The following is a 12786-nucleotide window of genomic DNA, read 5'->3' on the forward strand; positions in this document are numbered from 1 at the left end:
ATGGCAAAAGGATGAACGCCTGTGTGTGTGTGTGTGTTGTAGAAGGTGGGGTGATGAACCACGCTTGTGTACGACTGCTTGAAGAACAGGGAAGTCCTTGGGATGAAAAGGATGCAGATCCACCAACGTGACGGTCAGGTTTCTGTGTCGCTGTAGCCCCCGACTGCTGAGGCAGGACTTGTCGAGAAAATGTCGTCCGAACACTGAAATATTCCAAAAATCCACCTGCAATGTCAAGTTAGAGTGTGTTAAACAGATAAAAGTCCAAATGTTGTAGCATCTGACCATGAAAGGTTTCTGTGGAGGTTCTGTGTGATGCCAAACTTATTTGGCCAAACTGAACCAAGGAGGAGCAAAAATCATGAGGAATCATGTTGAAAGTGTTCAGTCAGACGGCATGAGAGCCCAAAGTGTCTGACAACAACTAGTCCGCAGCTGATTGGCTGGCTAAAGGAAAGCACACACCTGGTAACCATTGGCCTAATCACCATCCCTCTCCGTCTGAGCAACAAGCTCATTTCTCATATTATTATAGTTCGTCAAATAGCAAAAGCTGAGGATATTTAAGCTATTATCGTATCACTTTCCATCGCGATGATGATGATGATGATGATATTATTATCATTATTATTATTATTTTAAAAAAAAAAAAAATATGGCACTTTTTACACATATAGTATAATTTCTCAGAACATGACAACTGAAAAACACACAGTGCAAAGAGAATTGATAAAACATAAGTTAAAGAACACATAAACTATTTCAGAGTGCAGACTTCCCCAAGCAGCTCATCCCACCCGGATTGTGTTTCCTACCTTATAGTCCTACATTCATTATATATGTATACACTATTAGATTCTGGTACACTGGTTATGAATCCACAGTGTTTGTTATATATTTGTTGTCTTGCAGTGATGGAAATTCCAAAGATCCCCTGTAAGTACTCTAGTTGTTACTTTCAGGAAAAGTATTTCATTTCTTCTTTTTTTTTAAAGTTTTAAATATATATACCAGCTAACACTGGTTGGTGTTGGGGAAGCATTTAGTTTAATATATTAGTCTGTGGCTTAAAAAAGCCGGTTGTTGTCATAACAGTGGGAAGACACATTTCTGTGATTTATTTGACTGATATGACTGAATATTCCTCCAAACAGTTTTCAAATGTTTTAATTTCTTTATTCTTCTGGTTTTATGTTTTGCTGTTTTCTCAGGTACAACTCTGATTGTCTGCTGGATCATGTGTAAATAACATGAAGAGGTGAGGATTGCACTGCCAGAAACCTCCAAGGTGATTCCTCCAACAGACGGAGAGAAGCAGAAATTCTGGCTATAGCAATCCTTCCTTTTCATTGGCTAATTGAATTATTTTTATCTTCCTGTGCATCCTGTGGTGGCTGCTGGGACTGCAACCGGGGAGGGGGGTCAGACCGGAAAGTAAGCGAGAGGGTCAACAAGCAATGTTGATGCCAACACAGTTTCACTGCTATCTGGTGCAGAAGACTCGGTGAAATGCGGCTTTCCATCCTGCTAAACTGGCCTGTGGGGCTAATTATCCCGTTGGCTGGGTTCAGATGCCACACGGTTTGAGAGGTGGGGGAGGGGCCACAGGGGCACCGGGTAGGGGCAAAAAAAATCAGGAGGCTGCAGCGAGTGCTCACACCAAGGTGTCCAGTCGCCATGCAGTCAAAGCCACAGCAGACTCTTCCTCACCTGGACATTTTCTTTGAATCTTTATCATTTCAGATGCTTGAATGTCCTTTTAAATGGTTGTTTTGAGCTGAGGCAGCAAGCACCACCACAGATGTCCACTGGTGGCCGATGAGCGACTGCATGGAAAAACAAAAGGCTTAGTCTTACATGGATGCAAACAAAACCCATCTGTGTGTTTTTGCATGACAGTTAAGACAATGACTTCTTCAGATTTCTTTTAATTGAAAGAGAGATATGGCCCCTCATGGCAACCCATCTGTTCAAAAATTGATATGTGAGCGACGGTTGCCCTCTCATCTCCATCGATGAACATGCGTGAGATTTTCCGGCCCTATTTCATTTATTTCATGTAATTGAAATGTTAGGTACACTTGAGGGTCGATAACGACGGAGAGAGTGGTAAACAACACGCTGCGTTCATTGTTTTAATCACAAAGGAAGATTTCTGTTTTCCATTTTTATCCTTTTGTAAACATAAAAACTTCAAGCTATAATCATGCAGGTATTTGACTTTTCAATTTCAAGAATTAACACACAAAAAAAAGAAAGAAAAAAAACTTAAAACTGATCAGAACTGACAGGAAATATGTTGCCGGCTGGCCAAAGAACTGCATGGAGGCTGAAAAAAACAACACTGGAAACGGACGGTGAAGGTGCAGAAGAAGTGCATGAACAAGATCAGAAGACAGAGTGAAGGGAGAGGAAGACAGGACTAATAGACTTTGGAGAGAATGAGGGAATACGACCCGCTGAAGTTAAAGGAGAAGGGGAAAATGCTTGCATTGTTGTTTTCATTATCTGGCTGCTGTCATTCTGCAGGCTTTGTGAAATGAAAGCAAAGGATGAACGAGAAAGGAGGAGGACGACAGAGGATAAGAGGTGAGGTAAAGGGATGGAGGGAAGAAGGGAGGAGAAAGATGAAGACGGAGGAGAGGAAGAGAGAGAGAGAGAGAGAGGAAAAAAGCTGTGAAATTAATCTTTTGGGCCGAGCTTTACACAGCCACAGACATGCTCAGACAAAAGCCCGGACCTGAAGAAGCTGCCTGGGTGTGATTGATGAATAAAGTAAAGGTGTCAGAAGTGTATTATGTAAATTAGCCCAGGCAGGGAGCATTTCAGCGGCGAATGAAAGACCAGGACGTACGCGGCTGTGAGAGAGAGGGGAAAGTGTGTGTGTGTGTGTGTGTGTGTGTGTGTCACAGAGAGTGTGATCGTCCGTGAGCGCCACAGCTGTGCCATCTTTCATCTCACCAGACAACCCGGGATGGCAATCTCTTCCCCGGCTGCAGGTTTGGACATGCCAGGGAGGATGGACGAAGAGACAGAGATGGACAGACGAGGTGTGTCCTGAAGAGACACCTTCATACGAGACAAGGGAAGGAGAGATGAGAGGACAGTTTGTATGGACATCGACCTCCTGACTGACCGTTGTCGGACGCCTCTCGGCTGCTTTTCCTACAGTAGTAAATGTACACAGTTACATTTCCCAGCACCACTCCGTCTCCCACCGGGGAATCCAGTTATTTCAGTCGGAGTCGTAAAGAGCCCGCATGTCTGATTCCCTGTGACAGTGTACAGGCTCAGAGAGGGCAGATTGAGTTGTTGTGTGAAGAGGAGGGGTGTGTGGATCCGCCGATGATGTTATGGACAGAAGCAAACCGAGAGTCTTTTAATGGTATGGAGCATGATTAGATATCAAGGTCTGTTGTGGGAGCCAAAGCGAGCAAGAGGAACATAAATTGTGAGAATGGGCCTATTTTTTCGCCATCCAAGCACAAACACACACACACACCCCCCGCCACCTTCAACGGGGTGCGTTCCCGCCTCCTCCGTTAACGCGTCCAACATCACTTTTAATAGGCTGACAAAAACAATCTATCATGCATTCACCTACACAGAGCAATATAAAACAGGTTAAAGGAAATTGATGGCATCCGCGGTCCTAATTCTTACCGTGAGTGGCGCCGCGCCGTGATTGAAACAGACAAAGATGTATAGGGTTACCCCTGCGTCATGGAGGTGCTAATTGCCAGCGCTTGTCATTCGCCAAAGCATTGTTTCAGGGGCTAACTAGAGGGCTAGCTCCCTCTTTTTGAAAAAAAAAATGGTATCCATTGTGTTTGTGTTTGCATGGCAGCCAGACAGGCTGCTGAGGAAGCTGTTTCCATCACTGCAACAGCACCCAGTTATTAACGGGTTCATAAGTAAGCCCGAGCCCCGGCTATTTCTCTGTGTTAGTATTTATTAGGAGTCCACAAAGAGAGGCTGGGGCCCATGCTTATAATGAATGGAAGAACCTCCGTGTAATTGAGCCTTATTAGGCCACAGTGGAGAGAGAGGGAGAGGGAAATAGGACAGCAGGGATGAGAAGAAAGGGATGGAACGATAGAAAGAAGAAGAGAGATAGACTTGTATTGTCAAAACCCGTTCCGCTCCCTTGCCTCCGTTTATTAATTTCGTCACTGAGGCACGCAGCAGAGTAATTTTCAGATCTCTTCCACTACACTGCTTCCCATATTTACAGTGTAAGTATGAATGACAGTCCAAACTGCACACCGTGCCATACACAGTGGTAAACACTGGCAAACATGTCAGGCGGGCATGCCCCTTCGTCGCACTCTGTTCACGGGAATCAGAACGTGGAGCTGCATGCTTATGCAGCAAGGAAATCAACGGTACGATGGAGTGAAGCTGCTCAATTAGAACAGGACTTAGTGCTTAAGTGGTAAAAAGTTTTAGTCCACTGGTTTGCATCCGCACCGAGCCAAGCTTTTCCCTCTCCTGCATCAACGACCATGGAGGCAAATGAAACCAGAATATCAAGTAAATGTGAGATCAGAATGAATTTGGAATATGGAATCAATTTCTGTATCATTTTGCATTAAGAATGTGGTTCAACAAAAAGGCAGTTCAATATAAAATGCATTCAAACTAAATATACTATAAAAAATAAAGGAAGGAGGAGAGTTTTTAAAGTCCTTTATTTTAATTAAATCAAATGCAACTAAAGGGGAGGAAATAAACTTAATTTAAAATAATAAGTCGACACAAACCTGCAGTTTAATGGGAGTTTGTTCCACATAAACTGTGAAAAAGTGAGGATGATCTATGTTTTGTTTTAACTCTGGGGGGGCAGAAAATGCAGCTGAGCCTGATGACCGTGATGCTGCAACATCAGTAGATCTGAGATGCACGTTTAACCAAAGCCATTCAAAGCTATAAAAGTAATCTTTTCAACGAACATGAATTATCATAGATACAGTAATATTTATTTCTCTGGTCTTAGTGTGGACTCAAGAGATGCTGTTTTAAGCCAGATGGAGCTCTGATTGATCTAGATCAGGGATGGGCTAACGCTGGTCCTGCATGTGTTGAGAGTTTCCCTGCTGCAACACACCTGACACACATCACACTTCATTAGCAGACTTGATGTCAAGTTCTGCACAAGTCTACTGATCACCCATTGGTTTGAGTCAGGTGCGTTGCAGCAGGGAAACTACTAACGCATGCAGGACTGCGGCTCTGGTCTAAACAGACAAGTAAATAGACCTACATTAAGTCTACTAAAGACTGCTGACGATAAATACATTGACAAATCTTTGTAAATCACCGTGATGAATCAGTCCTAGAATCCTCAGAACCTTCTGGACGTATTTCTACATGAGTTTGCAGCTGATTTGATTTTACTGAGAAGGTTCAGGTTTGGCCAGTGAGGACTTTTCATCCTTAGTTCCAAAGACGATCATCACTGTTTGCCTGTTTAAGGGATTTCTAAAGCATCTAGTTGTTTATTTGTTCAAGAAACTTAATGAGAGTTTGGGAAGGATTATATAATCTCTGGCGAACTGGTCATATAGATGTCTGTGTCATCGGCATAACTATCTTGCTTTGCCTTATATGGTTAGTTGTGGTTGTTGTGACTTTGTGTTTATATTAGTGTTGATTCGTGAAAAGTTAGAAAAAGTTAGAAAAGTAGTAAAAAGTTATCTGTTAATAAATTAATCTGTGGAAATGAGAGGTTCAAATTTTTCAAAAGGTTGAAGCATTAAATTCGACCATGATTTCAGAAGTTAAAGGACTTATTTCAGACTATATGATCAGTTAAATATTCTCTCTGCAGACTTGTGTTTCTATCATTTGGGTCAACTGAGGAGACTGTTGGCACAAAATGCATTACACAGAGGAGAAATAATTACGTTTACAAGAACATCAGTTTTCTATAACATCTGTGTCCAGTTTGTTTAGTAAAGTTTATATTCAACTATGAGCCAGAGTCTCATCTCATCCATTTTCAGTTGTGTGCAACGATAAACACATGTCAAGAAGCTACTGGGTCTCATGAACATGATTATCTGTCAGTAGTAGCAAACAAGGTGTGTAATAATGTAAAAAACAAAAACAAAAGAAATAAAATCAGGAGTTTCTTGACTTTTTTTTAAAAATGGTAAACTATTAAAACTTAAGGGTCGAGGTTTTCTGCCACCTTCATGAGTTTAGAAGTGAGAAGCTCATTGACCAAAGCCTTCGAGGGAGAAGCTGCGAACATAAAAGGTTGAATGGACATTTTACTGGTCTTTCCAGTAATGTCCCTATTAATAATCTTTTTGAACATTTGTTTATGCACAAATATTTACAGACTACACATGAATAATCAGAGAAGACTTCTGTCAGCACAACCTCAGAAACGCGGTTGCCCTTCAACGTAATCACATCTAGAGAGTGGCCTTTGGTTTGTGTTTGCTGCAACACGAGCCGTTTTAGCTGCTCATTATCAGCAACACGGTGGTTCTTTGCTTGATCTGTCCTGGGAAGTAGAAATGTTACAAACAGTGACTATATCTGCACACACATCGTTGCGCTAGATCAGTGATAATCGTTCAGCACTAATTTAGAAAGACTGCTTTGTATTTTGGTGGACTGTTCAGTAGTCTGGCAAAAGTGCACGTTGGATCAATTCAGCTAAAGCGCCACATAATGTGCAGTCTATTCATTTGCAATACAGTCTTTTTTTTTTTCTTTTTTTTAAATTATTTGTGCTTTAACAGATAACTTTGAATCTGACATCTTCCTATACCAACACTAGTATTAGTATCATTTTATACTAATCATTTGGTTGGTCAAGGGCTTTAAAAAGTCAAAGAATATGAACAAGAGCCAGCCAATGAAAAGTTTTGCTTTTGTTTAACTAATTTGCACTTTTGATGTTTTTTCTCAAACTATTCTCCGTGATAAACAGGAACAGTTGTTACATTTCTTATTTTGTTACATTGTTGATGTTTGTTTATGTTTGCCAACAAAACAACTTACATTTAAATTCTGTTTTGCTATTCAGTTTGATCAAATCACATTTTATTTATAAAGTACTTTTTACACACACACACACCGCCACCATATACAAACACATACAGGTATATGTACACACCCACACACTGTGTGTACACGACTTGGAAAATCTTTGAAAAACTTTTGCAGAAAAAAAACAAAAAAACAAAAACTGGCTAAATACAGATGAAAAAAGTCAGAAACATGAAGCAGATGCCCCCCCATGAGACAGAGACAATGTGGCCAGAGCCAATAGCAGCCCTTAGTGCAGGCGGCCCCCACTGAAGAACCCTGGAGATATAGTATAAAAAGAAACAAGTTAAAAACAAACATAGGCTAAGAACATAAAATAAAAAAAGAAAAATAAATAAATAAATTGGCAAACAAATAACTAGAAAAATAAAATAAAAAGAAAAAAAAAGCCAACATAAATAGGTAGGTCTTAAGCCTGCTTTTAAAAAACAAACAGGCCATAACGCTGGACAGATGGCTCACTGTACGCCTGAATTCTAACTCTGGGAATTACCGACAGGCTGGTACGGCAGGATCTCAGGGTCCGCAAGGACTCATTTGGTGAATCCAATTCTGATGGATAAGAAGGTCCTAATGAAAAATGTTTTATCTGACAAAAATATCAATTGTGTTTAATACTAATACTTTGTTTGGTTATGATCATAATCTTTGATGATTAAAGGAAATATTATTAAATAACAGTGAGATTTAATACAAAAGGTATCTGTACGGTATCGGTATCAGCACTGGCGATACTTCAGCTGCTCTACTTGAGTGTTGGATCTAAACCAAAATGTGCAGTATCAGCCAGCCCTAGTAGAAACTGCCTTTCTGTGTTTTAGCTGCAGCCTTGCAGTTTAGATGAGTTCTGATCCAGTCTTCTCTCCATGTGAAATTTCACTTTGTCAAATTTCCTGATCCTTTACACCTGAAAATTCTCCCAGCATCCAACTTTTGGTTGTTAGACGTTGGACCCATTATGCAGATCATTAATATTTATAAACTCACTGTTTTGGGGTTGATTCATTGCAGCGATCTAAAATGTTGCCAGCTTCTTTAAAGGTCACAAGAAGCAAATCCAGAAACTCAGCATGATCCTACACCATCATGTCGGTTCTGATTGTCAATGTTCTGCATTCTGGCCAGACTGGGCACCACATGGTTTCCACTACATTACAAGTTCAGCAGTTTAATGGCCACATTAACCTCTCAGCGCATTTCTTTAAACTTATTTAAAGGTTGAACTGGTCCATGAAACCAAACAAAAGAAGAAAATCCTCCCAAAGTTACCAGTCGTTCTTCTAAACCAATGTAGCCTGAAACCGCTGCAAAAGGCTTTCCTTCAATTACTTTTAAGTTATCAGACAATCAACTTGATAAACTGTATGTGTGATGACCTCACACTTCTTGTACAGTCGTGGATTTAAAAGGGTTTTAAGGTCTTTCTGAAGTGGAGTTGTGTGAAGTGTTTATGAGCACTACACCACATTCAGCTGAGATAATCAGAGGGATTCTGATCAGAGAGCCAAACACACACACCAGGGATAACTTAAGTGCAAATTTTTTTACATCTAAAAAAAAAAAAAAAAAAAAAACTTAAAACATTAAACACAAATAAAAAAAAAACTCCCCAAAAAACAAAAAGATGCTTTGGATACTTCTTACAAAGGGGATTTTATACCATTTAGGTCCTGGAGGAAACACCATGAACCAAGTGGCTGATCAGAAATGTAGACAAGAATCAGATGCAACACTTTAGTTATAGAATTATACTTAAATTATGTCTTTTCTTAATCAAGCTACTTTGACTTTTCAAGTAGCTGGTTGACTCGTACCTTGTTCTGTTGCAGTTTCTGTCTGATGTAGCAGAATTTGCATTAATGCACCGATGTTTAACTAATACGCTAAACAGAATAAACTTTAGATGGCCGAATAAGAGAGAGGGTCTTGGCTGCAGACTGGAGAATGAGGTGGGGCTGGATATTGGACGGGGCTAGATGTCCAACCCCGCCCCCTGAAAATTTTGATTGGATCATGTTTCTCCTTCCCTCTAAATGGCCATTGCCAACCCTAACCCTAACCCCTAACACACACTGCCCATCCAACCATGCCCAATTGACATCCAGTCCCGCCCATTTTACATCCAACTCCGCCCAATATCCAGCCCCGCCCCATTCTCCAGGCTGCAGCTGGGGGTTACTGGAATAAGCTGTCCTTGTCAGTAACTGTGTTGCATTGTCGACGGAGCTATTCCTCCCCCTGTCCATATCAGCAGGCGGTAGCAGATACAAGGTAAGTACAATGTCCCACCACCGTGATGGCAGCAGTGTAAGATGGTGCAACATCTAAAACAGCTCTCTGATTTGTTCATCCAACTCTAAAGACCCACGTGGATTTGACTTATCAGTAGTTTTATCAGACGCATTCGTGTTTTTATTGTTTTGATAAACCACAGGGAAAGTAAAAGATGTTAAACTAACAACAGCGTTTTGTTTTGGCCTTTAGTAAGAGTTAGAAATCAGCTCTGTCAGCCCGGGTCACACGCGTCACATCATGTATGTTTACATGTTGGATGGTAAGAGTCTTACATGACCGCGTGGCTGTGACGGTGAGGTCACCCTGTACGAGGCCAGTCCTATCCTCAGGCACATCTATGGCTGCATTTTTGCTCCATCATCTGCTTCCTCTCCTTTTTCCTGCTTTCTGTTGTCAAAGATGGTGACACACGTCATCAAGCAATAATTTATCTAATTATAATTGTTTACATGTTTGACATTAATATGAAGGATAAAGAGACTCAAAAATCTTTCTGAATAATACTAATGATGAGGAGAATTAAGCTGCCAGGCAAGAAACTGACGTTCAATATAATATAAATGCTAACATAAAAGATAAATTATTTATTTAATTCATTTTTCAATCAGTAAAATTCTTATTTTGTATAAATTATGAGCGACTTCAAAGGTTTTGAATAATAATAATAAATAAAAAGTATGAAACATGAGTTGTGTTGGAAGTGCAGGAACATTTCAGTTAAAATTTGCCGTTCTGCTGAATGCAAATCCAGCTTTACAATGTGAGTCTATGTTTAATAGGACTCGCTGTCTTTGTCCATTTGTTGAGCGTCTTCCAGAAAGCTGAGCTGGTCGTATTATCCCACCTGGCTATTTTTCAAAAGCCAGATGATGGCTTTTCTTTTTAGTCAGACCCACAAAACACACACACTTGCCGTCCTGTGTGTTTACGTCCCCGTTTTCATTTGCACATACGGTTGTGTTTTGTTTTTCTAGTTGTTCGATCGCGTCGCTCACAAAATCTTATTTTCCTTTCTCTTTCTCCCTCAGTTTCTCTTTTTAATCTTGTTGTAAGCAAATCTTTGAACTCTTTCTGCTGTATTAAAAGCGGTTCTTGTCCTAGCAGTGCCCTCTACCTCTGCTGTGATATGTTGCTGAGTTTTATAGGTTTAAGAGCCTGAATAAACGTAACAACAAGTATTTTATCCAAATAATTCACCTTTAAATGCCCTGAAATCAATCAGGGTCTTGCTCTTTTCTCCCCTTCCACGTCCTCCATGCCTCTTCAGTTTACACCCCTCTTTTTGTTCATATCTCCAGCCTTCTTTCTCACTACTCTCTAATTCTCTTTCTCATTTGCCTCCCTGTTTCTTCTACCATAAGCAGCAACTGTCATTATATGTTATGGCGTATCAGTTCTCTGCATGCATATGAGCTTCCTCTTCCTCTCTGTGTCTTTCATGTTTCCCTGGCAGTCCTACATTACGCTGGAGAGACAATACCTCCTCCAGATAATGCCATAAATGAGGGAATTTACATACATATGCTCGCATATGCAACCGCAGCCTCTCATATCTGTCGCACTCAATGCGGGCTGGATTTCAGCTTGTGTGCTTGTGTGCTTGCGCGCGTGTGTCTATGTGTGTGTGTCTATGTGTGTGAAGTGGCGCTCCAGTGGGACCATCATTAGAGTGGATCTAGACTAATGACACAGGAAACTGATTCACACTGAGAGAACTTCTGTAAAGCCCACACACCCAGTCACACACACACACACACACACACACATTCAGGCCTATTATGTTCTTGCTTTTAGAAGAGGAAAAGCAGGATTAGATCTTTCCATTGAAAAGTGTTATGAGTAAATTATTAACTAATTGAAGAGATCAGTAATCCTCCTTAGTATTTCACATTGACTTCATGTGGACACACACACACACACACACACACACACACACACACACACACACACACACACAATACACATCAAAGCTTCATAATGTGTTTAAATGAAAAGCAAAAAAATCATCTTGAATATGCATCATAAGCATGTTGTGCTGTGTTTTTAAATACAATCACGATTTTTAATTAAAGGAATGACTTTTGCTTTATGAAGTTTTCTTTGTTTGTTTGTTTTTTTTCCTTTCCGAAGGCTTGTGCACAAAGACTATGTTCAGCCTTGAAGCCTGCTGGTTTGGAACAACCAGACACCTCTAACAAATCCTGTGATGAGAGATAACACAGCCGGTCAGTCTGGATGTACACCTGGGGATGTTATGAGTGCAAAAGAGATGACATTTTATATTCACTTATTCTAGTGCAACGTTACAGAGAGCTGGAACCCATCCCATCTAAAACATACACTCCCTAGCCAAAAAATAATCACAACCAAAACAAACAAAAAAAGGTCACACACTCACACACTCTGATACTTCATTGGACCGTCTTTGATTCCTGCACACATTTGCTGTAGCAACAAGCCTCTGCAATATGATAAGATCTTTTTTCACACTATATTTTTTATTTTTTTATGTTTAATAGAGTCACACAACCACACACATAAACTGACCTTGCAAACAACCCCATTCTCCCACCTTCAGCATCTCAGGGTCAAGAATTATTAAGAGAATGAAAAGCAAAGACAACAACAAAAACCAAAAGAATCATAACAGCAAGTATATGTACATCTAAATACTGTATGTATACAGTATATTATTATGACTTCAAGAATCTTTAATACTAAATAAAGCATATCAACTAGATATTAATGGTCTCACTCATTCATTTTATTCTAAATGTTTCCCAGTAGTTGTACAAACGTATTCCATCATTCCTTGAATTTATTTAGTTTCCCTCTGATAATGTAGATGTAGGGCTTTCCATACTTTTCCACTGAAGGGTGATCACTGTCATAGCCTGAAGCTAAGCTTTGCTTCATGGCCTGGTACAAAACGGATGATATATACTCAATATACAGGATCTCTAGAAACACCTCCATGTCAGCCACATGAGAGACCAGATCAACCACTTGTGTTCAAAATGACTGGCTCTGTTGGCATTCCCACACACAATGGAGTAGGGTACCAACATTCTCGTTACATTTCATAGTTTTCAGCAATGTTGGGATCATACAGAAGAAGCTTTACTGATGTCAGGTATCTTCTGAACAACCATTTGTTTTGGATGAGTCTCATAGCCGAGAGGATGATCGTCTTTGTACAAATGTGACAAGATTTATATCCATTCAGTGCTGTATTCGTTTTTCACTCACATCTTGTATCGATGCCGGGAGAGATTGACCACCATGCAAAGCTGTTACGAGCTGAAATTTCCAACACATCATCAAGCTCATCTGCTCCACATGAGCTACCCGATTGCTTCTCATCTTCGCCTGCTTTGCGCTCTACTTAAACCCTCCCCTGTTTTCTGTTTCCCTGCCAGATGGTCA

This window comes from Telmatherina bonti, assembly GCF_933228915.1.
Source record: "Telmatherina bonti genome assembly, chromosome: 11".
In the NCBI taxonomy this organism is placed as follows: Eukaryota; Metazoa; Chordata; class Actinopteri; order Atheriniformes; family Telmatherinidae; genus Telmatherina; species Telmatherina bonti.